This window comes from Dipodomys merriami, unplaced genomic scaffold (assembly GCF_024711535.1).
Source record: "Dipodomys merriami isolate MVZ:Mamm:240054 unplaced genomic scaffold, mDipMer1.0.p SCAF_2, whole genome shotgun sequence".
Taxonomy (NCBI): domain Eukaryota; kingdom Metazoa; phylum Chordata; class Mammalia; order Rodentia; family Heteromyidae; genus Dipodomys; species Dipodomys merriami.
In genome coordinates this window covers 25904943-25929631 of record NW_027203381.1, presented here as the reverse complement: position 1 = coordinate 25929631, position 24689 = coordinate 25904943, and positions in this window count along the sequence as shown.

Genomic DNA, 24689 nt, shown 5'->3' with positions numbered 1-24689 from the left:
AAATTTCATAGTTTATATAATCAACTCACATGTTAAAGTGATCAATAGAGATTGATATATTTACTGGCATAGCTGAATCTTTGTTCTGATAAGATATAATCTGTGACTCTGACAATTCGCAGGAATCTTCAAGAATGAGTCATCTCAGAATCGAGCTACCTTTCCAGCTCAGATTTAAGTATCAGGCAGGTGAAATAATAGAGGGAGGCTTCTCTTGACTCATTGCTCTCTTCCCTGCCTGCGTTAGCAACTCCTTTCCTGGCCTATCAGAGTTTGGCTTTGCAGAGTTGTTTCTAATACTTAACTACTGTATTCCCTGATGCATTCTCAGTATGTTACACCATGTCTTCTTAACAGTGTGAGTCACTGATACCAGCTTAAGGAAGTTCATTGCTTGTAAATAAGCCACAATCAGTGCAGTTTCCAACTACACATGAGCACTATAGCTATAGCTCATTCCACCCTCACAGTGAAGGAAGTAGCTTTGAAAAGGACTATATTCCCTACACAAATCACTTCTGCACAACTACAAGGTAAGCAGTGGTCACTTCCAGGCCCTTGTTAGTGATCAGACTCAATTGGTGATCCACATGATTCATATTTAGTATCATCATGACTCTTCCAGATACAATTACACAAACCAACAAAGAGAATGTGCCTGTGTTACCTATACATGAGTCGATTCTGTACCTCAGAACAAATCAAATGAGTATGTCTCACCTACTCACTAGGTGCTCTCAAAGCCAAATTTTCTTTCAAAGTCTAAGTATGTATAATCAAGATTATCAATGCTTGATTCTTTCTCTAGTCCTGCTAAATGTATAAATACTTCTAAGTCTACAACCAAGATTTTATTGCCGGAAGAACCAGGAAGACCGGGGATTTTCTACCTCAGGTGACAAGGTTATGAATGCAAGTAGAGTTGATAGATTAAATATTTAATTTTATTTTTTCTTGCAAAATACTGCAACACTGATACAAACCCTGTTCTTCTTACTTCAAGTGAGATGAAGGAAGCAAGGTCTGACATCTTATCCACAGGAAAAATTTGCATGGTAATAGAATTTCATAAGCAAAGATTTAAAATTATGTATCTCTCTATAATATGAGGAATCATTACCTGCATTGGACAGTAGAGTACAATATATTCTTTTGTATTAGCTTCTAAACAAAGGCAGCAATCCTGGTCGCAATGGCTTCTGATGCAGAAAGAGACAATATTATACTTAGTACTCTACTCCGGCTCCCTGAAATCAAATTATGAATGGGGGAGGGTTCTAATATGACTATCATGAGTGTTTCACTTATTTTCTATGGAAAATCAGTGCAATTTCATCATTATATTAGAATTATGAGGGGAATACGCATATGTAGTCTCTATGGTCAAATCTCATTGGCTTTATTTTGCTAAGACATTCCATCAAAGTTATTACAGTGAACGGTGGGGAGGTGTGTCCATGCTTAAAGCTAATACAAAATGTGTGATCCACCTTTCTCTGACCTAGATACAAGGAAACCATTGGGTGAAAACACAAAAAGGAAACACACTGAAGTTGGAACAGAAAGGCTACATTAAGAAAATGTAGAGAAAGAAACCAAGAAAGACTTATTCTCAGCGGTAGAGAGCTCCAATCATCTTGGTATTTTCACCCGAATTTTTACTGGGCCACCAAAAGATAAAACCATGACTTTACAATTTTATTAAAACAGGGAGAGGGGTGGGAAGGAGGGAGGTATAGTTGTAGAAGTGGGAGGGAAGGGATGGTAGGGAAAAAACAAAGGAGGAGGCAACAATGCTTGATAAGAAATGTACTCATTACCTTGCTCATGTAACTGTAACCCCTCTGTACAGTATTTTCACAATAAAAAAACATTTTTAAAAAAGAATTGATTGTACGGTCCAAAAATAAGAAAAATAAGGGAAGGGATGGGTTCAAAAATGGGTGAAAATATTGAAGAGGTGACAGAGATCAAGATGCACTGTATACATGACCTGCTTTGTTAAATGGCAAAAAAAGAAGAAATTCAATAAATATCTACACAATTTTTTAAAAAATACATGCAGTGTGTTCTTTTTTCTCCAAGAATTTCAAAAATAGACTTTGCAATTCTTTTTCAGCTTAGTACCTTTGTTTCCTAACTTTGTGATTGTAACCTCTGCATATACGAATGTAGAAATCTAAAAGAATTATGGAAAAGTCTTGTTTAGTCCTCGTGTAGAACATAAAAGTATAAAGAAATATAGCAAGAGAGGCCACTCACTGACTACTAGATTACAGCTCACCATGTAGCACAGTCTCCATTGTAATGCCTTGCTCTTGGTTACTAACTGTGCCTCTAAAAAAAACCCTCTCAATCATACAAAATCACTTTTTCCAACAGCCTCTCAGGAAGTTCTTGCTCTTCTATGAAACAATCAAATATGCACCCATGATTGCCACACACTTCTGTTCAGTAACAATAAAATATCCATTTGTTCTACTGACTGAACACCAGGACCAAAAATAAAATTTAGGATAATATTTAAAGCAAAGTAACATATAGGAACATATTCAACTGGTTTTCTATTTCTGCTATAAAAGCAAATTTATTATTTTTGAATTATATTTGTTCATAACGGAATACTTGGATTTTAAGGGATCATGACTTTCTCCAAACCTGTTAACACTATCTTAGCCTATATCAAGGTAGGATATTTGATTTAGAGCATATGTCCTTGAATAATGTTACAGGTAGAAGCAACAGCTGCTTGCCCAGAATATTAGATTCCAGTGAACTGGATTTTCAAACATTTGTTTTGCCAAAGGGGAAAAAAGTCACATATGGCCTTTTTATTTTTAATATTATTTTATTTTATTGTAAAAGTGTTGTACAGAAGGGTTACAGTAACATAAGTATATTTTTGTACATTTCTTGTAATGATCGCATTTCTTGTCAAACAATGCTACTCCCTCCCTTGTTTTCTCCTACTTCCCCTCCCCTGACTTCCTGCCCCTCAAATTATAAAGTTCATTTCTAACATAGTGCCTGTGAATATTACTGTTGTATTGGTTCACCCTGTGTCCTTTGTGTTACCATGTTGCTATTCCCCTTCTCTTTCCCAGATGAACTCTCAGACGTGGAAACAAGAGGGGTTTTGTTTGTTTTGTTTGTTTGTTTGTTTTGTTTTGTGATTTTGTTTCTCGTATACTGTATGAAGTTATTTCTTTCTTCTTTTGTTTTCCCCCATTTTGTTTATCCCCCATGGTCACTGCTTTTTATTTAGGTGCCTTGTGTCCTGCACATAGGTAGATAATATATGCTGAGATTTGCCTGGTACAGTGGGAAGGATGGCAGTTGAGGGATTGAAAATGTAGATGGCATCTGTTTCTTTCTTGAAACTAACCAGCCAGCCTTTGCTCTCCTGATGGGAAGTGCCCATGCCACTTTATAATGCTGAATCTGTATCGATTCACAATAATAGCAAAATGAAGTCCTCAAACAGGAGGTTGATCACTGCCACTCTACTCTGGAAAACTGACTTGGGTAGAAGAAAAGTGTTTACTTACTATCTCACGTTCTGAGAGAAGGCACAGATTCAACAGGAATACAGAAAATTAGGAGCTTTACAAATTTCACTTCTATTTTACCCAATTTTAGTCATACATTTCTGTTTTAAAAATTCTTCCATTGTAAAGTTTTCAACTAAAACTGAGTAAGAAAACATTTTCACAAAGAGTTATGTCTATATATTCCATAGGAGTCTCAAAATGGAAGAGAAGCAATGATTCCTTCTATTCGAAAGGATATTCTTTTTGGAAAGTCATTTTCACCTACTCAACCTCATTCTTGAGAATATCGTTGTTGTCAGCTAAGAATGTAAAGTCCATGCTCAAGATATATGGTAAAATAAGAATGAATGTAGCCACAAGCTTCTAAACCATAAAGAAATCACAAAATGTTATTTATCGAATTAGTGAGGAAGAAGACTTCTGAAGTCACAACTCTAATTGGTGGCACACAGATGACTGAGGCACTTTCTTCTAAAAGTAAAATTTGCTGAACAAACAACATCTAATGACACTCCTTTAGCAAGGTGACTTAATGCCCAGTGTAGGCAGAGTTTGCAGCTACTCTGTAAAGTCCCAGAAAAGTGTCTCTGTCATTGTGTTTGCACACCACATATCAGCTAGCAGAGTTTCTAAAGCCCAGTAACTTTGTAGAATTGATTGACGCTGGTGGTTATGGTAAAGACTGTTAGCAAATCACTTGCTTTTGAAGAGGATGTGGGAAGCAGTAAAGTTTTAATCTGGAGGAATTCTATGTCTAATTTAAAAATAGAAATGTGAGCTGGGCACCGGTGGCTCATGCCTATAATCCTAGCTACTCAGGAGGCTGAGATCTGAGGATCACAGTTCAAAGCCAGCCGGGGCAGAAAAGTCCTTGAGAAGTTTAGCTCTGACTAACCACTAGAAATTCTGGAAGTGATATTGTGGCTCAAGTGGTAGAGAGCTTGCCTTGAGCTGAAGAGGTGAGGGACAGCTCCCAGGTCCAGAGTTCAAGCCCCACAACCTACAAAAAAAAAACATATATATATATATATATATATATATATATATATATTATGGAAATATGTAGGTGGAGGAAAGCGGGGTTCAAAGGTAACTCTAACCCTGACACCAAAATGGAATCTGTGGCATGTAGCTTTCTATTAAATGAAGATTCAAAATAAATATAAATAAGAAACAAGTATACATGGGCTTGCATCTCCTCGCTAACAAAAACTGCTGAATCTCATACAACTCTTACTGAGATTAATCCCTTTCCTACAGGCCATAACCTAATTATAAACCATCCTAATTAATCAGCAAATAGGACTGCTGTTGCATTTTGAGGAAAAAGTTTAAGAAGCAATGCTACCATTTTCACCATCACTGGAATGAGGCAAAAAGAACTAAAATGGAACATAAATCAGTTGTCCCAAAACATAAAGCTTATTTGATGGCATTAGTTGGCTTCTGTCTATATATTTTTGTGGGCCTCTTCAGCTTACTGCTTCAGGTTCACTCTAGTTGCAGTTTCATTGTAGCAAGACTTTAAACCTAAAGTAAGCATTATGTAAAATATTATTTTTACTTTGCATTATATGGATCTTCAGAACTTGCAAGTGCCCTAGGGCAAAAAGAAGAAAATCTTCTAGGGAAAAGCCTTAATATTCCAGATATAATGAGTTTGTTTTACATTAACTTGCTTATTTTTTTCCTCTGGACTATTTTCACTTGAGTTCCTTTCATATCCCAGTTAGCAAAGGAATTGACCAGAACTAAGAACAGCCCTAGAGCAATAGCTGAAATTCCGCTGTGCTTGTCAGATACTGTCTGACCACTGATTACTGCCTGAGGGGAGTTTGTTTTCTTTGTAAACTTTTTTGGTGGGCTCCAGTCACAAGAGAAATCGCTTTTTTTTTTCATTTGATGGAAAACATCAGGATTGTGTTGAGGGAAACATGAACTTATAAACTTATATATATATATATATATATATATATACATATACATATATATGTATATACATGTATATACATATATATTATTTTAGGTCTTTGATTTTTGTGTGCTGTTTTAAAAGATAATGTGAATAGTGTGCCTTTCTGTGATATTAAGACTGGAATGCAACAATGGGTTACATAAATGTGATTGACCTTACATTTGCCTGAAGTCTAGAGGAACCATGTGAGATCAGTACGAGGAAACCTTGACCTTTTTTGGGTTCTACCTATGGAAATACACAAATTAATCAATTTTGTACATTGGAGAGCTTATCAGGTTAAATCAGTTTTATCTAGTGTCATAAAGAACAATCATTCACCTCCGGTTCATAAAAACTAAGGGAGAAGGGACTTTGAATAAAGTTGTGGCAGGTTTAAGGAACAAAGGGAGGAGAATAAGGTAATCGTGGGAAGTTTTTACCTACCTTAAAGACAAATGATATGGGGAGGAAGAGGATGGACAATAAGGAGGAAGGGACACCCCATGGGAATACAAGAAGGGCAGAGAAGTCCACAGAGTATGGTACATATGTCAAGAGTGCTAATGGAGCACAATGGACTTGCAAGAAATAGATTTTGAATTAGCACGTACTGCAGATTGATCTTTATGGTCTATAAGAGAAGAAATCTCGGAAATAATGAATAATTCTTCATATGGTTCCATGTCTGTGAGGCTTTGCTTCTGAGAAGTCACTGACCTGATCAATTGTGAGGGCAGCATCAGAGAGAAAATATGTCTGTGTGTGTTTCTTTTTTTTCATTTTCATTTTCTTTTTTATTGCAAAGGTAATTCACAGAGGGGTTACAGTTACCTCAGTAAGGAAATGAGTACAGTGCTTATCAAATATAGTCACCTGCTCTCTCATTTCCTCCTGCTTTCCCTCCCCCTAACTCCTCTGTTCCCCACAAGTTGAAAGTTCATTTCCGATATAGTATTTTGTGTTGCATTGTTCATGACATACCCTATTTCTGCCCTTTGGCATAAGCATACCTGCAGACGGAATGGGTCTATCCCAGAAATACAGTAAGAAGTTCAGAATCACAGACACATCAAGAACTGGATATAGAAAACTAAACCAATGAAAACCTACAAGTTCAAAGAGAATATTTGAGATGCTCAGAGTGGCAGGTGCTTGTATGCTATTCATGTGGACTTTATCATTGTATCTCTGGCCCTACACATTTCAGGCATTGCATCCTAAGCAGGATGTCCATGTTTTCTGGCCAATGAACTCCACAAATTCTCTATCCCACTGTCTCCCTTAATTCCATCTTATCTGTTTTAAAGCTTTAACTCAAATTGTAGGTTTGTTGCGGTATGTCTCCTATTTTAAGGAGACTCAATATTTCTTTCAGCAAGAATACAAATTATTTGGAGGTTAATAGGACATAATAGCTCAACACCTATTTTTTTAAGCTGAATATGAAGTAGAATAACATATACTTCGAATTGTTGCTTGCAGTGCAAGTAATCATTTATACTAAGGACATGGCAGGATTGTAATTCCCCACTGCTTTGAAGTTAGGCATGGATGTGTTATTACTCAGGCCAAGGAAATATGATGGTAATTTTAGATGTCATTTTGAAGAAGTCTGTAACTACTGATGCACCATTCTACATATTCCCTGCCAGGTTGCAAGTTAAAATTCTATTGGTCTGCTCTCTAGCTGGTGCTTTTATGACTGAGCCACCTCTCTATCCCTTCATCTGACTTCTAGAATGAGAAGTATGGGAGCCTCTACCTGAGTTGTATGATTGTTTGAATGAGGAGGGAAATTTTTGTTTTAGACTCTTGTAATTATGGGCTATTTATCATTTAAACCTACTGAACTAAGACTTGTAAGTTTTTAAGTATTTCATCATCTATTCTGATGGAACACTTTAAGTCCCATTTCCTGCAAATAAAAAAATCCTATAAAACAATACTCTGAAAATAGTGAAACAACAACCGCACAGAGGACACACCATAGAGATATCTTTCAAAACAGATTAGTAAGAACAAATATATTGGTATGGAGAGATAAGGCTATATTTTAGTGTATACGTGTACAAAGGTAAGTAAGAAACATGAAGAAATTTATTTGCCTCTAGTAGAAGTTTTAGGATAGAGAAGTGTTCTGGAAATACAAATGCAAAAAGTAAAGCTGGCCCGGATTATCGAGTGAACAGAGTTCATAAAATCCCAGTATCAAAGGATTGAGGAAGATCTTGAAAGGTCACTCCGTTCATTCACCTCCTTTCAAGTAGGATCACACCAAAGCCATCCCAGAAAAATGAGAAGCTATTCTATTTTTAAAGCTGTCTACAGAAGATTTTCCCTGGCCTAAACTCTTCTTCGTTTGCTGTTAAAAAAATCTATGTGGAATGAATGGCCTTGCTCACATTCAGGATGCATACCATAGCACTCAGCAACTATGTGAGTTTCCTCTGGATGGAGTAACCAATCAATGCAAATTAGGTGTCTTTAAACCACATGGATAAATTTCCTTAGAAGTATGTCAGAAGTATGGAGTCTGGATGTCTCAAATGTAGGTGTCTGCATCCCTATGATCCTTTCGAACATTCTAGAGAATTTTCTGTCTTTGCCTTGTCCCAGCTTCTGTGGCTTCCTTGGCTTTCTTGGTGTGTAAGCCATTTGAATCTCGTCCTCCATCCTCGTGCTAATTTCTTCTGTCCATGTGACTCGTTATTCCCTCTATTCTGATAAACACCAGTCATCAGATTAAGATCAACCCAATCCAATTCAATATATACTCATTCTTCCTACTGCCAACAACAAAGAGACCATTTCTAAATAAGATCATAGTCTGATCACCTGTTGTATTCACAGGTTTTTTGCAGGCTATCATTAAACCCACTGCAGCATTCATTTCTGGATTTTTCCTGAAACTGAACATATCAATGTTTTCTCATATAAATTACACTCATAATTATTCTTTATTCAGTCAATACGAAATTAATAGTATGAGCAATTTTTATAGATTTCATTCAACTATTTTTCTTGATAATATAGACTAGTGCAAAATTGTTTTAAAGTCTCAGCATTGGTGGGACTCATTGCATTTGTTTTTAGTAGGAAGAAAGAAATTAACCTCAGACTTCACACTTGATTGATTAAGTAAAATTTTGGTTAATCTAGTTGATTAAATGAGTGATATGAAAGTTTGCTATGTATGTAGTAAACTAAGATATGGTATGACTCGTGGAATAGTACTAGGTCCTCTTAACAATCACTGCTGAGAAGGAAGACAAAAGGAGTAGAAATTTATAAAAGAACAGATTACACTTAATTGAGAAGACTTCATGATAAAGGAACAGAGTACAGAAAATAACAAAAGAATCAATTGCCAAGAAAATCAACCCAATGTAGAAAGTGTAGCCAGAGATGTTGTGGGTAAAGAAAGGCGAGTCAAGATCTGTATGTAGAAGATTTGCAATGTCTGAAGGTATCAGAAGGCCTTAAAAATATTGAATCCCAGGAAATATTATACAGAAAACATTAGGAGAAAATGACCTTGGTGACACAGTAAAGGTAGTGCTTTAAGACTAATCATCTAAAGACTATTGCAACAATCCAGACAACTACTCAGGCCTGTCCCTAATGAATAGTAAGACTTAACAACATGGCTATTAATAATATGGTGATGATTTACAAAGCAGCAAAGTTTGTCCACAGAAGGGATTCCATTGCAGATCTTCATAGAAGACACTCTGCTTTTCCACACTCTCATTTCTTCGTTGCTCAGGACATTAGAACACCACCATCACCCGTTATGTGTGAAATCTGCTGCTTTGGCTGCTCTCCACTTAACCTGAGCTTCATTATAGAGAATAAAAGAAAAAGTACATTCTCAGCCTTCACTTTTTTAGGAAAAAAAAACTCTCCTTATTCAGCAAAAGATAATGTAAGGTTGCCCCGTTAACTCAGCCTTGCAGAAAACATTCTTGTCAGTTGGCGTGAGCTGTGTTCCTTTCACCTCAGGCAGGTGGTAAAGGCATTTTGTAAAGGAAGATTCCAAATTAGGTTAAGCACCAAAATAGGGAAATGGCCTGGATAACCCTGGTGGGGTGAGATTGGACTGCTGAAGTATATCCAAGTTCACCTCTTTAAAGCTGTTTCAGTACAGCTTTTAGAACAAAAATAGAAAGAATGGTTGACTATGGTGTCCTTCCAATACCCTTTTAGAGAGCTTTACTCTAATATTCTGGTATCTGAATATTCACACCAGTAAATGATCATTTTTACTTGCTGGGTTTGTTAGAGCCAGATACTCTTCTTTAGGCCATTTGAATGCTAGATGCTCTTCATCTCAGGGTTATATTGCATAAACAAAGCCTCTTGGAGATGAAATTTTTTCTAAGATACACAGATCTCAAAATATATATCGGAGAGCTATGTGGAAATGAATGCACACAACTGAAAACTGTATCACCAATTATATAAAATCACACAGAATTTATTTTAACATCCACAGATTCATGGCAGTAAATCTCTGCCATCCTCAGACAAGCATACCATGCCTTTTGGCTCTATTGTGGCTGAGGCACATTCACAGGACTTGAACTTGAAAGTAATAAAATATATCCAAAGAAACATTTATAAAGATGATACAACTTCCTTCCATTAGAATGTCTTTGATGTTTCCCAAATGTACACAGATTCTGTTGACCCAATAGGATTTTCTGTTTCCTAGAATAATTCTCATTTCCTTAACAATTTCTCTGACCAGGCCAGACTTTATGGAAGTGCATTTGCCTCAAGCGAACTGTAGTTACATTTATCATCTGTCTATGTATCTTTAACTAAGATAGTTTTATATGATATTTACCATTTCATAAATTAGGCAATGGCATAGTAGGAGATAAATAATATCCAGGTAAAGCTGGATAAATTGGATTCTCAGATATGGAAGTAGAAGTGCTGACTTTCGCTACTCATTTACAAGATTAAGAGACATCAGATTTGTCCACGTTTCTAAGCTTCTTGAAGATTATTCAAGACTTTTTTTTTAGAGATCTGCAAGAAAGAAGTGGCTTGGGGATAAAAGAGTGCTTATTTTACAAGTATTGAAATAATTAGTAAAAAGTTTATACTACCCTAAGTTCAGCATTGATTTCTTCAATGATACCAACCCTAAGAGAAAAATAGAATCATTCTTCTCATGGATGAGAAATTGTATATTTTGTTGTTTCACAGTAGACAAAATGAAAGTCGAATTTATTCTAAAAAGTCACAAGGCACATCTATTATTTCACTGGTTACTTTATTTAGCACTAGGGTATCTGCAAGGTATGTTTACTATTTTGCTAATTTTATCTTAAACTCTTTTTGGGTACTAATGCAGATTTTTATATAGTTCACTCTTATTTATGTCCAGCATCATAATTTCCTTTATAGGGTGAATATATGACATACATCACATAGTTAAAATATTTTTTAAAAAACTACACCCAACCACTCAATTTAGCTTTCTATGACATGAATACTAGAAATTCAGAGATCTTAGAAAATAAAGAAAACTTCCTGAAAGTATTTTCATGAAGAAAAGAATAATGGACATCTTATGCTAGTGTACCTCTCCTACATATATATTTTTAAGTGGAGGAATTGTGATTTCCACAAACTTAACATTATCTTACTATTCAAACGTCAAAGCCTCTACCTCAAACTTTGTAAACATTTTGAAAGTGACCAAAGTGGAAAATCAACTGGGCTTATATTCAGAAGACTACATTCACATCATTTTACTGGTCTGCTATTTTGAGTTTAATTCATTCAGTTCAGTCTTTTATGAGTCTCCATTTCCTTATATATAACATGAACATTGGGTAATAGAAATATTTTAAGGTTCAAAAGAATAAATAAACGTGAAAGTTCTATGAAAAAGTGGACACAGATGTTAACAGTCTTCCCATTTCCATGGCATTACTATACTTCCAAGAGTTGCCTCTTATGAGTTGAACTATTAAAGCAATATAATTACAGTGCTCATTTATATATATAAAAAAATCTAACTCTTTTACCTGGCAACTGGAGCATTGAAAATAACTTATTTTCCAGTGTGTTCCTCTTGACCTTCTTTGGAACCCAATGAAACCAGAATTGAGAAGTCATATGTTTGTAGGCTGTGTATATATACAATGCATTTTTATTTATACATGTAAGCACATATCTGTATATAAGTATGCATACACACATATATTCTGGACATACACACACAAAGAGCTATGGCTAAATGTCCCTGGAAACATAAAATTTGTCATTAGCTAATTGCTTCTTAACATCTATATTACAGGAACTTGCTACTATTACTATTGTATTTATCTCACAGATCTTTGCTTCTAAAATGATGACTCTATGATTTATTTCCATATCTTGCCATAAGTATGCATGTGTGTTTACTTCTGGACATGTTCTAAAGAATCAAATTGCTATGGTTATAGGTGATATTCATTTATATAGGATAATACTACACTGCTTTGCAAACCATTATACTGTATACTATTCCCAATAAATATATATTTTGACATTTGGTGTTACAGCTGTTTTATTTTTTCCAATAAAATAACACTAACTAAAATCTCATTTGGGGTATATTGGGAACTTTTCATATACTTAGCGACCATATGTATTTTTTGCATATATTCATTATACTGAATGTGCACATTGCTTTTAGGCCTCATGTGGTCTTAGTGTATGCAGTCTTTATGCAGAAAGATGAAAAATCTTTTTCATGGTGCATGGAATCTTGCAAAAAAATATCCAGAAATGTGTTTCACCAGCTCAATTTCCTCTGGAAGATGGATGGCTTCTATGGAATCTTGTGTCTTCTTAATTGGAAATCTACAGAATGTTTCAAAGACATTACAGTAATGTTCTGGCCACAGAACAATGATAAATAAATGTTTAGTAATCCCATTATTATAAGACTTGAAATCTTGATCAGATCATCCCATTGAATTGAAATCTTGACTTTGTATTTTTCTACTTTCAGCTTTTGTTCTATTCAGGCAAATGGAGAGATGTTTTATAATAAACATAAACCTCAAAAATTTAAAACAATAACTATAAATATAAAAGTTAATAGCAATCTTTTTAAATGTTTTTCTGCTAAAAAAAAAAACCGGTTGGGCAAAATACCCAGTTGACACATTAAAAAATAGCCAACTCCTCAAAGAAACTTTCCCCTTCCCATTTTGATTTGTTCTTTTCAGATGCAGCCTCTGTCTGGCTACTCTCATGCAAGAGCTCCTGAAGATGTATACCACATTCCCAGAGTTACTGAGTTTGAGGCTTTACAGAATCTAACTTCAAAGCTATTCATAAGAGCTTTGTGGTTTACCCAACATCAAAGTGTACTTGAGATTATTTAACATCATTAAATAGAGCAATGTAAGAAACAAAGCACAGGCTAAAGTCAAAGCAATTTTAAAGACATCATACATCATTGTCTTTGCTCTTACATTTCCGCTTGACTTACTAAAGACTGTCGCTCTTTACCAATTCAAACGTATGCCAAAGACTATACTATGAAATGCATTGTATGTATATTTTGTTGGGGGAAGAGGAAGAGCTTTGAACTCACAACATGGCTCCATCATCTCATTATTTCTTCAATATTTTTTGATATGTTGACTAAGTAATGTTCTTTATTATGTTGACTAAGCATATGAACTCATTTTTAAACAAATACAACTGTGTATTTCCAAAGTTACAGTGTGAAGCACAGCTGTCATAATATATGACAAATATCCATAGCCAAGGATATGACCTAGCAAACCTGAATGCACTCTCTCATTTTTCTCATAGTTTACCACTTATCTGTCCTTCATTCAGTAGCATTTGTCAACCTGCCTCTCTCTATGCCAATCCTTCTTATTTTAATACTTATACTCTTATCCTCAAAATAAATTTACATTTTGCTGTTATTTAATGTCAAGAAATATTACTTCAAAAAGTGGGAAGTCCAGGCTATTGCCAAGAGTGAGACTTTCAGGAGAAATACATTGTTTGAGTTTATAGACTACCAAATATGTGAAAAAAATATTAATTAGTGTAAACAAGGTAAAATTTTATATCAGTCTCTGAATTTTGGCTGACTTTTTTTTCATAATCTCTATCAAAGAGCATTGGTAGAAGATCAGATATATTGGTCATGTTTCAGAGTTAAATTTTTCTCTGCAAATTAGTAATATTATGAACATTAAAACAAAAATATGATGTATATACATATGCACATATGATACATGAGTTTACATATAACATCTATGTATGTTATATATATATATACATATATATATATATATACTTATATACCCAGGTATATAGGTATATACATATGTGTGTATATAAGTGAATGTGTTTCGTTTACAGAAACACAAAACAGCCAAAATGTTAGAGATTATTTGCCCCAAATCTTCACTGTTTATAGAGTGACTATATAATTTATTGTCCAAAGATGAACATGAACATTTTTTGTAAGTTGATTGTTATAAATGTTATTATCAATAATATAAATGACTAATGGCATAAACAATGACTATGGCAATCAGTGAGGGAAAAGTGATCACTCTAATTTGTGACACTTGTCTATTAAGTGCTTCATAACATCCTTAAACAGCATGTCATTGAGAATGTACTGTAGCAGACAAATTAGTAAATAAGATCTTTCATTCTCAATGTGAACTCATCAGTTTGCCCAAGGTCCTAGGATGTGTCTCATCAAACAACTAACCTAAGATAAATGGAATTAATGTCACAAATGTGATCTGCTAATTTCTCACTAGACATGAGATGGTAAAGGGTACTCATGACTTCCCCTGGGGTCAACACCAGGCTGATAAGATCCACTCTTATTTGGCCAACTTGACAGTGAGAGGTCTAATGACCTTCTCCACTTGTAATTGCGTCAGTTCAATACCTTGTGTACAAGAACAAAATGCCTGTGGTCAAATACAGGAATGAGTGAAAACTGAGGTGGCTTTTCATCCATCATTTCTATGGTTACTCCAGTGATTGCTAGGGTATCTGCAAGGTATGTTTACTATTTTGCTAATTTTATCTTAAACATTTTAGATAACAATATTTATATACTTCACTTTGTTGTATGTAGAGTGCTGAGTGCTTTCTTTTATAGGGTACATCAAATTACTTGTTTCCTGCATTTTATAGGCTTCTCACTTCATTATGAACACTAATGTTCCTCAGGAAGCCTACCACAGGACATTTTATGCCAGTTCTTATGGTGAATGAAAGATTTATGAAAATGACTGTTTTTCAGGGTATATTCAGTCCACTGGGTTGTAAACTTAATCCTCAAATTCACATATTAATTGTTATTGGGAGGTGGAGACATTGGTAGGTATTTGGAGTCGTGATGCTCTTAATGGTATTGGGCTTTTCTGAGAAGAGAGACTTGAGACAGCATGTCCTGTCTCTCCTTGTGATGATATCTACCACCTGATCATCTGCACTACAGTGTGATCACAGGATAGTCTCCAATATCACAGGATGCACTCCACCATGGAATGATGGAGCAGATAGACCCTTTCCAATGCCAAGATGAAGCTGTTAACATGACCTTTGATTTCCCATTCCCCAGGTAATGCAACTTCAGTTTTTCATAAAATTATTATAAAGGTTTACCGTATTAGCACATTCATTCACAAAAAAAGTAAAATAATGAAATCCCTAATATTTTAGATTATGAGCCATATATTATTTTATTTGGATAAATTGTCTTTAAGTAATTATACAAAGGAGTTGCCATTTACCAAAGCCCTTTATAAATACATTACATCTTGATCAATGCCACCCCCTTGATCAAGTATCTCTTGATCAATAGTCTCACCCACCCTTCCCAACTTAACACTTTTCTTACTTATCTTACTTTTAGGTTATGTATTAATATTTTCTTCCATTTAACAAAGCAGTTTATGTACAAAATGCATTGTGATCTGGATCATCACACTGTGTGGTCAGCAAGGGGTTACAAATGACTTAACTGAAGTGCAATCAACTCAATGGAACAAAAATACCATAATTCATTAAAAATATGAAGTCAAAGTCCAGTAAAATATGTACTAGGAAAAGAGCATTTGCAAGGGGGGAAGGTGGGGGTAAGGGCAGAGAATAGAACAGAAAGAGGTAAGGGGAGGAAATGCAGGAAAGAATTGTTTGTATATACCACAGAATTGAAAATTATTATTTTATTTAATTTCACAATTTTTACAATATGGTGGCTTAAACTCAGGGTCTTGAGCTCACTCAGCTTGCTCAACTGCCTAGTGTTCTACCACTTAAGCATGATTCCTGTTTTCCTGAAGACTGATTTGTTCAGCTATATTTAACAAAGAAAATTTATAGAGAGAAAAAAATCCAGAGTAAGTCTTTGGTTTATATTGATAAATAACAACTGAAGAGTTGTATGGGTGGAGCCCTTTCCTAGACCCTTATAGATCTCCTTGCCCAAAGGAAGATTAAAATCTGTGAGAAGGAATAACTCAAGGACATAAATGACTATGTTATAAACAGGAGGCATGTTGTAGCTTAATAAAATTCAAAGATTGTGTTTCACTGTCTAAAGCAGTAGGGAATGCAACAGAAATTGCTCTTGGAGGAAATGATACTTTAGGTGCGATTTGAAGAGATAGATAAAAGTTGTGAGTCAGACAAGCAGAAAGCAAGAAATTCTCCAGGCAGGAAAAAAAAAGAAAAAGGAAAAGAAGAATGAGCTGTGACAAGAAATGTGTAAATACATAAAAAAACTATGATTAGGGAATACACAAAATCTATCATGGGTAGAATTAAGGGGAAAAATAAATGATGCAATACTAAAGTTAACTCAGATGATTCTAAAATCCTTCTTAGGAGAAACTGAAAGAATATATTTTAATGTATTCAAACCCAGTCTAATTATTATGGAATTCAATGAAATTATAAGGCACTGTGGCTTGCTTTTTTTTTTTTTTTTAAGATATTGGTCCTGAAGCTTGAACTGGACACTGTCTCTGAGCTTCTTTTGCAAAAGACTAGCACTGTACCACATGAACCACAGCTCCACTTCCTGTATTTTGTTAGTTTATTGGACATAAAAATCTCATGGACTTTCTTGCCTGTGCTGGCTTTGAACTGTGATACTCAGATTTCAGCCTCTTGAGTAGCTAGGATTATAGGCATGGGATACCAGAACCTGGTGGCATTGTTCCCTTTATAGGTCTGTTGTATTTGTGTTATAGGTAAGGTTGTTATGATTCTCCTCGTATAGGTTAAATAACTCCGAGCGCTATATTGCTAAAAGCTGGTGGGCAGATTATAGCTGCCTCATTCTTTCCTTAGTTCTCCTACTAGACACAAAGTGCTTGGTCAAAGAGCACTACCTTCCCACATGTAGGAGGTTCTCTTTCCTGTGGAGATTTGATTTGAGTTTTGAAAGTGGGACAATGTTTTTATTCAGGAAACTTCAGTGGATGAAGCCTGTTTCAACCCTGCTAATAAGGCCGCTGCACTCACACTGTGAGCAGAACCTTGCCAACTCCAAACTGCTGCTTCCTCGTCATCTCATCAGTCCACCTGCCGAGCACCTAGCACTTGAGCCCCAACTCCTAGGCCTAATCAACTAAATATCTGCTCTGGCTTCAGGCCTTGGTCTCCTACAACTCACTACTGCTGTCGACTGTCCTCATTCCCAGCTTTAGGCTCAAAATCCCTGGCCTAAAGCAACCGACCAGTTTCTGGCAAAAACCATTGTGCAGATGGGGTCAGTACAAATGTCCAAGTGACAAATCAAAGTACATGCAGATGGGGACACAGGATGCAGATCAGGCCCCTATTCAATGTGATGGGGTTTAGGGAGAGTAAATCTGCTTATTAGTGACTGTGGTTCAATCCTTATTGGCTAAGTAATTAATTAAAATTTTATCTTATTTGGTTTTGCATGTACATTTAGTTCAAAGTCTATGCTGAAATGCGAAGAATTCAACTAGTTTTCTTCCCTGAGGGTCACAAGCAGGTATACAAAATAGCTTAGACATACATTATTTGCATAAGATCAGCATAAAATTTTCACTTTTCTCACATTCCACAGTTTGTTCTCAGTCTCTTTTTAAGTGAAAATATCTTTAATTATGTTTTCTTTATGGGTGACATTCATTATCTCTTCCCATACTTTTCTCCACCCAAGTCCTAACAAATAATCAGAGGAAGGAAAGAATCACAGAATCAACATCATACAGAACAAATCTAGGCTTATATAAGTGACAACCATGAATTGATTTGAGCTCTGGAAATTACTGTTTCCCTGAATATAATTCAGAAGCCATACATAAAAGTTCACTTAAGTTCTAGGCGCTTGTGCCTAATGCCTATAAACCTAGCCACTCAAGAAGCTGAGAACTGAGGATCAGGTTGAAGCCAGCCTGGGCAGGAAAGTCGGTGGGACTCTTATCTCCAATTAACTACCAGAAAACTAAACGTGGAGCTGTGGCTCAACGTGTTAGAGTACTACCCCTGAAAGAAAAAGTTCCAGAACAGATCCAGACTCTGAGCTCAATCTCCACAACCATCAACCACAAAAACAAACATGTTCATATAGGTATCTGATGCAAATATAGTAAATTTGCCAAATGAATATCTAGGGTTAAGTTTTAGGACTCGGTGTTTCAAGAAAATTTCTGGGTTTTAATTGTTCATGATTGGCAAATGGGAGAAAAAGTAACTCACCTCTCTTTACTTGATGCTAATTAGTTTTAAATGAGATACATCATGCAAATATGTATTGTCATTAAATTTTAGATATTCTATTCTTATGAATTTTGCATTGATTTTGGTTTTCAGAAGTGCTGCTTTGAAATAGATATTGATAACCAAGTACAGTGAGTTTTGTCTGTAATATTGTCTGTGAGGTTACTAGTGGGATAATAGTTTTAGGTGAGCCTGGGTAAAATATTCATGAGACTTCATTTCATTCAATAAAACATGGACATGGTAGTAGGGTGAGCCTATCATTCTATCGATACAGGAATTTTAAAGAGGAATATCTCAATCTAGACCCACTCAGTCATAAACTTGAAATGCTATTAGCAAAAACAACTAAAGCAAAAAAAGAGATTAGAATATGACTCATGTCTGCCTACCTAGCAAGCATGAAGTCCTGAGTTCAAACTCAAGTTCCATCAACAAAGCAGAAAATACATATTTACCTTGATTACCAAGTTCTATTTAACCCCTTCAGTGTTAATGATGAAGTGAGGTATCACTCGCCCATTTCTAATCCTTCCTCAGCATGAGACTAGATTTTTACATAGTGATACCTTAGTGCAATTTGTAATTAGTAATACAATGTGGGAGAAAGAGGGTTGAAGAGATCTACTGAGTGTATTACATACCTCAGACTATGGAAAAGAAATCTGGGCACCTCAGTTTACTTAGAAACAAATATTCATTCTTTTCCAGTCTAGGCCCTGTGTTCTTCTCAGAGGAATGATGACTTCTCCTGAGGATAATGTTACTTGCCCTACCTTTCAAAAAGAGCAATAAGAACTCTTCTACTGTCCACTTCTTTACTTGTTAGACATGCAGTTAATCTCTTTTCAGCTACTCATCATTATTACTTAGACATCTCATTTACATTTCAGATTTTAGTATCCTCATTCTTATTATTCTTCCTCCAAGACCTCCTTTTTCTTTCTATTTAGCAGAAAAAAAATTACCCAGACTCTTAAGTTCAGCTGAATCATTACTTCTCCATTAGGACTTCCTAGACAATCCCAGATAAAATGGTCCCTTTTCATAGCATACTTTAAGTACTGTCTCATTGTGTAAGGAATAAGAGCATCTACTTAACTATTTTGTGTATGTGTTCTGCCTTTCCCTCCTCTAACTAGCTGGTAAGATCAGGAAGAAAAAAATGCTGAAGATTTTAATTCCTCTTATAAAATTTTACTGGGATTATATACTACCTAAAGTTCACAATAAAATATACAGCTGTAAGCCCCTAGATACATATTCCCACACACATACATTTTCTCTTTCTGAGTAGGTTCATACACTGATATATTTCAAGTTATATAATTAAAACAGCATAACTTCTGTCCTTATGTAATTTAGTCATAGTTATATCTTATTGTAAAATATTTTAAGTAGTTCCTTAAGAATTGCTTAAAATCACTAACTCCACCACAGCAGAAACTATGATTTCCCCTTAAGGTACCTCTGCTTCAGGAAGTTCCAAGAAAAAAAACTGACGTTTCTGGCGTTATACATAAAACTCCTGAGTGAACTAGCATGTAAATATAGCTGGTCTAGGCAACCAAGATAATCAAACTTAACATTACCCTTCCCAAAGGAATTGTATTAAGGCGTGATTTATCTGGATAAGTCACCCTTTTATCTTGGTTAAATACTTAGTTAGGATCTGGTTATTTTAAAATTTAAAATTCATAATGAATATTTCTGAGCAGCCATACATAGATGATGCTTATATTATTGTATGTAGTAAAACAATTTTCTAAGTAGAGACAAAATATTGACACTTTGAAAATATATATATATATATATATATATATATATATATATATATTATATTCTGGTTCATTCTAAGGTTGTATTGATAGAGTATAAACTTGTAAGGATTATTTTTTAATTCCATAATTTACAACACAAGCCATCAAATAATCTGTGCCCACTTTTGTTAAAAATTTCCTCAGGAATAAAAGAAAGTGAATGATGATGATCAGTAAAATTCATCTGTAATTGAACACAAAATGTGTCACTTACTGGGGCTGGGAAGGTGGCTCAGTGGTAGAGCATTTGCCTTGCATGCCTGAGGCCCTGGATTCGATTCCTCAGCACTACATAAGCAAAAAGAAAAAAGCCGGAGGTGGTGCTGTGGCTCAAGTGATAGAGTGCTAGCCTTGAGCTGAAGAGCTGAGGGAAAGTGCCCAGGCCCAGAGTTCAGGTCCCCTAACCAGATCCCCCCCCCCAAAAAAAAATCTCACTTCCAAGTTGGAAAAAGAGCTCAACGATAGAAAAGGCAGAGGTGTGGTAATGGAAGTCAACTTATCCAGGTATCATCATTGGCAATCACTATTTGTATCGAGTTTATCTCTGACTTTCTTAGACTTTTTTTTTTTCTGACTCAATGACTTGCTGTGAAATCATTGTTCCAGAAAGGAAATGTGATTTTTAAAATTTAGTTGGTGACCCTACTTTAACATCAAAGACAAAAAAAGGCCTCTAAAGGAAAAATTCGTAAGCAGAAATTTTATCTGTTAATGTAGTTTAAGTTTAAATTCTTAATTTTAAAATTCTCCACGTTTAATGGGAGCATCATTTTTCTCCTCTGTTAAACACAACTTTCCTATTTTGGTTCTTTCCTTCCGCTATATTTTCAGCCCCAAATAGTAACTTTATCAGTGGTGTGCTTGTGGTACTAGGTCATGAATAGGGTTATTACATTATACAGAATTTAAAAAGTCTTTTCAAAAGGATTAAATTCCAAACACTTGTTAAATACCTTATTTAGATGTAGTGAAGAATCATCCACATATCTCCTTATTTTGCTACATTTACTGTTAGGTTACTCAATCTTCTGGGGACATCCCCGTAGACTGTATATACAGGAAATGTGATACGGCATCTGCTACCATACATTTCTTCTCAATGTCTTATTTAATTATTTCACGTAAGTAGAGCATTGTTATTGAAAACTAGAGAAGACTAAAAATTAGGATATGTTTTTTTGTTTTGTTTTTTATCTGGGCATAGTAGCTTGAGGGAGAAAATATTAGTAATAAAAATAAAACCAAAAAATGTGTTGAGTCTGTGGTTCTTATACTGATAGCAGGACAAAAATAAGAAATGCCTTTGCAGTCTTTGAAAACTGTGATGAGATTCAACAAAAAGCATCACTTTAAAATGAATGAAGTGTGGGCATGTCTTCATTGTAGTTTCTACTTACTTATGAACAAACACAACAATGTAAATTGAAAGCTTATGTTCAGATGATATGTATTTGTAATTATAATCATAAGACTCTCAGAGATATACAATTCAGCAAATAAAGACAAAGTGCTTGGAATTGTGTAGAATTTTCAATGTGTGCTCTCTAGTTTCTCATTACTTTTATATGATGTGTCCTTTCAAGTCTTTTTACTACTATTTTAAAGGCTAGGCTATATACAGTTATCTAAGGAAGGTAAAGAGTGCATTTCTTTCTAGAATATTTCATCTTTTCTGATGTTTTTAAACTTAAAACACAAATGTGCAAGTACTGATCCAGGTACATTTTTGTGTGCATACACAAATCAGGTGAAGAGTTTTAGTCAAGGCAAGAAAAAAGACAAACACAAAGTTGCATACTTGCTAGCATACCTCTTTGATGAGGAGAGTTATTCCAGATAAATAAATCTAATAAACACATATGTTCCTTATATATCCTGACAATAAACTTCGATTTGAAATGTTAAAGTAAATTCATCCTCATGTGTTAAATAATGTTCAGGAAAGTTTGTATTGTTCACAGAAAGATTAACGACCTTTAGATGCCTTTAAATTAGACTGGATCAAATTTTACTGTCCATTTGATAACTATCTACTCATAGAGTAGTAATCAATTGGTACTGTCAAACACGAATAAAGAATTTCTTAGACTTGGTGTACCCAAATCCCATCTCATTTTAAACCTCAGTGCAGGTCACTGATAATGAATTGTTTACACTTGGTGACTCATTTACTTCTCCATGAATATAAAACCAAGGAATCATACTATACTAGTGTGAAACATGACCAACTGACTATCAAAAATAATCTAAAAACTTCTAAAATCAAAATTCTTTTGTACTAGTTAGACCTATTAAAATAGAAAATTTAGACCAGAAGGACCAAGAAATTAATCAAGTATTTGTATTTTTCTAGATATCTATTCCCTATCATTACAAAAGCTTTCAGGTTGGAGAACTTTAATGATAGTGTAGGAAAACATGTATTTGCCACATAGTTATGTAGGTAAATGAATGATTATCCTTCCTTTCTCATCCTCTCAACTTGCTAGGATTACAGGTCTGAGTCATCTCACCTAGTTCTGTCTGTCTCTTCTTATATATACTTTAGGCATATGCCTAATGTCCTTTAAATAGTTTTTTAGGTGTACTTCCATTACAGAATACATAATCAATATGTTTTCTAAATAATTAGCAACTTTATGGAAAGAAATTTATGTGTCAATATTTGTCATTTTATGCAAACTATTTTGAGCAATTTGTAGAAATCTTTATCAAAACCAAGATATCTCTGATGGAAGTAATTGAATAACAACAGCTCAGAAGCTTTGTGAAATAGAAAAATATTTAATAGAAAAAAATGTTAATTTATTTTTATATAATTTCTACACTGTTCAGTACCTCCAATATTTTAAGTAATTAAAAAAATACTACCAAAATTGATTTCTCTGAAACTATTACTTCTTGTTCCTTTAGGTCATAAGATAGAATTTCTTATTTTTATGAACAACCGCACAATGATTCATTAATTAATTTACAATTGTCATATGGATCACATACTTTTTATGAAGAGTGAGCTTAATTTTATAATAATTTGTAGATAAAAATATTACCTCTTGTGTGTTTAATGAATGGTGACTTCAGCTTCAATATTCATTATAGAGAATATTCTGGAGATAAACTCAAAGATAGAACTGTATCATTTTGGATCATTAGCATTTTCACAATTACAGGACATTCTTTTGAAATAAAAATATTTGAAAAGTCTCTGCAACATAATACTAGTTCTAAGTTCTTAACTTTCCTCAGAGATTTTGGTTCTATGTTTTCAAATTGTCTCTGGAAAAAAAAATGGACATTTGCCACTGGAATATAATTTACTTTTAAATTTGACTTGGGAATTCTTAGTGCTTTACATTTTCCCCCAAACATGATTGTCCAAAAAGGTAAACAGAAAGACAGGTGTTATTAAATTTTGTTCTTATTGGTTAAAATGTCTGGCACTTCTTACAAACTGACTGAAAATCCCTGCTATCGGCTGCTCTCAACTTCATCTAAATGTAAATTAAAATAAATATATTTCTTGAGTAAAAAAGTTAAACAACATAAATCTTGGCTCATTTTGTTGAGGTTTAATAACTTTTCTACCATCCAAGCCTTCAGCTTTCGGAGAAGACATCTAAGGACATCACATACAAGTGCCCTCAAGCCTACTATATGAAGTCTAACTTCCTAATCTTCTGGAATTGAAAGTCTATGGGGATTTCCAAATGACAACATTCTTTTATTTGCATTTTGATACTAATTTATCAAAAAAGTGAGAAAATGAATAGGCGAATTGTATTGAAGTTTTCTGAATATTATCAGCTCCCCTTTTCTCCCTTTTTACTCCTTCAATGAATATATGTCGAATACCAAATTTAGATGAAGATTGGTTCTAAACAGCAGATCTAAAAGGGTTTATTTTTGCTATGTAAATCTCCAGTTGCCATCACTGTTGGATGTGATTTCTATATCCTACTTCATTTATTTTCAGTGCTGAATCCTGCTGCTGTGTGTTACAAACTTCAGAGATTTCCACTGGCGGTGTTCCCCTGTGTGGAATCAAAGTGATCCTGACTTCCTGATATCTGCTTGACTTGGGAAATCTTCCTCTTGTCTTAATTTAATGGCACTCTCCATATTTAGGGCAGTTTTTTTCAATTATCTTTAACATTTTTCTTCCATGTTCTATTACTCTCTATGTCTAAATTGTCTGCTGCAAGCTACCTTCCTCTCAAAGTTCAATATTCTCCATGGTTAAATTCCAAGTTGGAGCATAAGCCATTTGTTTGTGACACTACATGATCTGATATATCTTTTCCCCATCCAGACAATTATCTTGTGAATGAGTATAATGTCTACTTCTTTTGTAATCTTTGCTCTATGTTTAAAAAAGCCTAAAGTAACATCTTTATTTAACAGATTTTAAAAGTTCCTGAATGTAATGTTTATTAAAATTAGGAAATACTTTGTGATTATCATCTTAAAATTATCTGTGCAGAAATGGAAAATAAAATTTTGGCTAAATACATGAACACATTCTTTTCTCAGTTATAAGCTAATTATAATCTAAGCCTCCATCTGTACTAATCAGGATCATCTCCATCTTGATCTGACAAT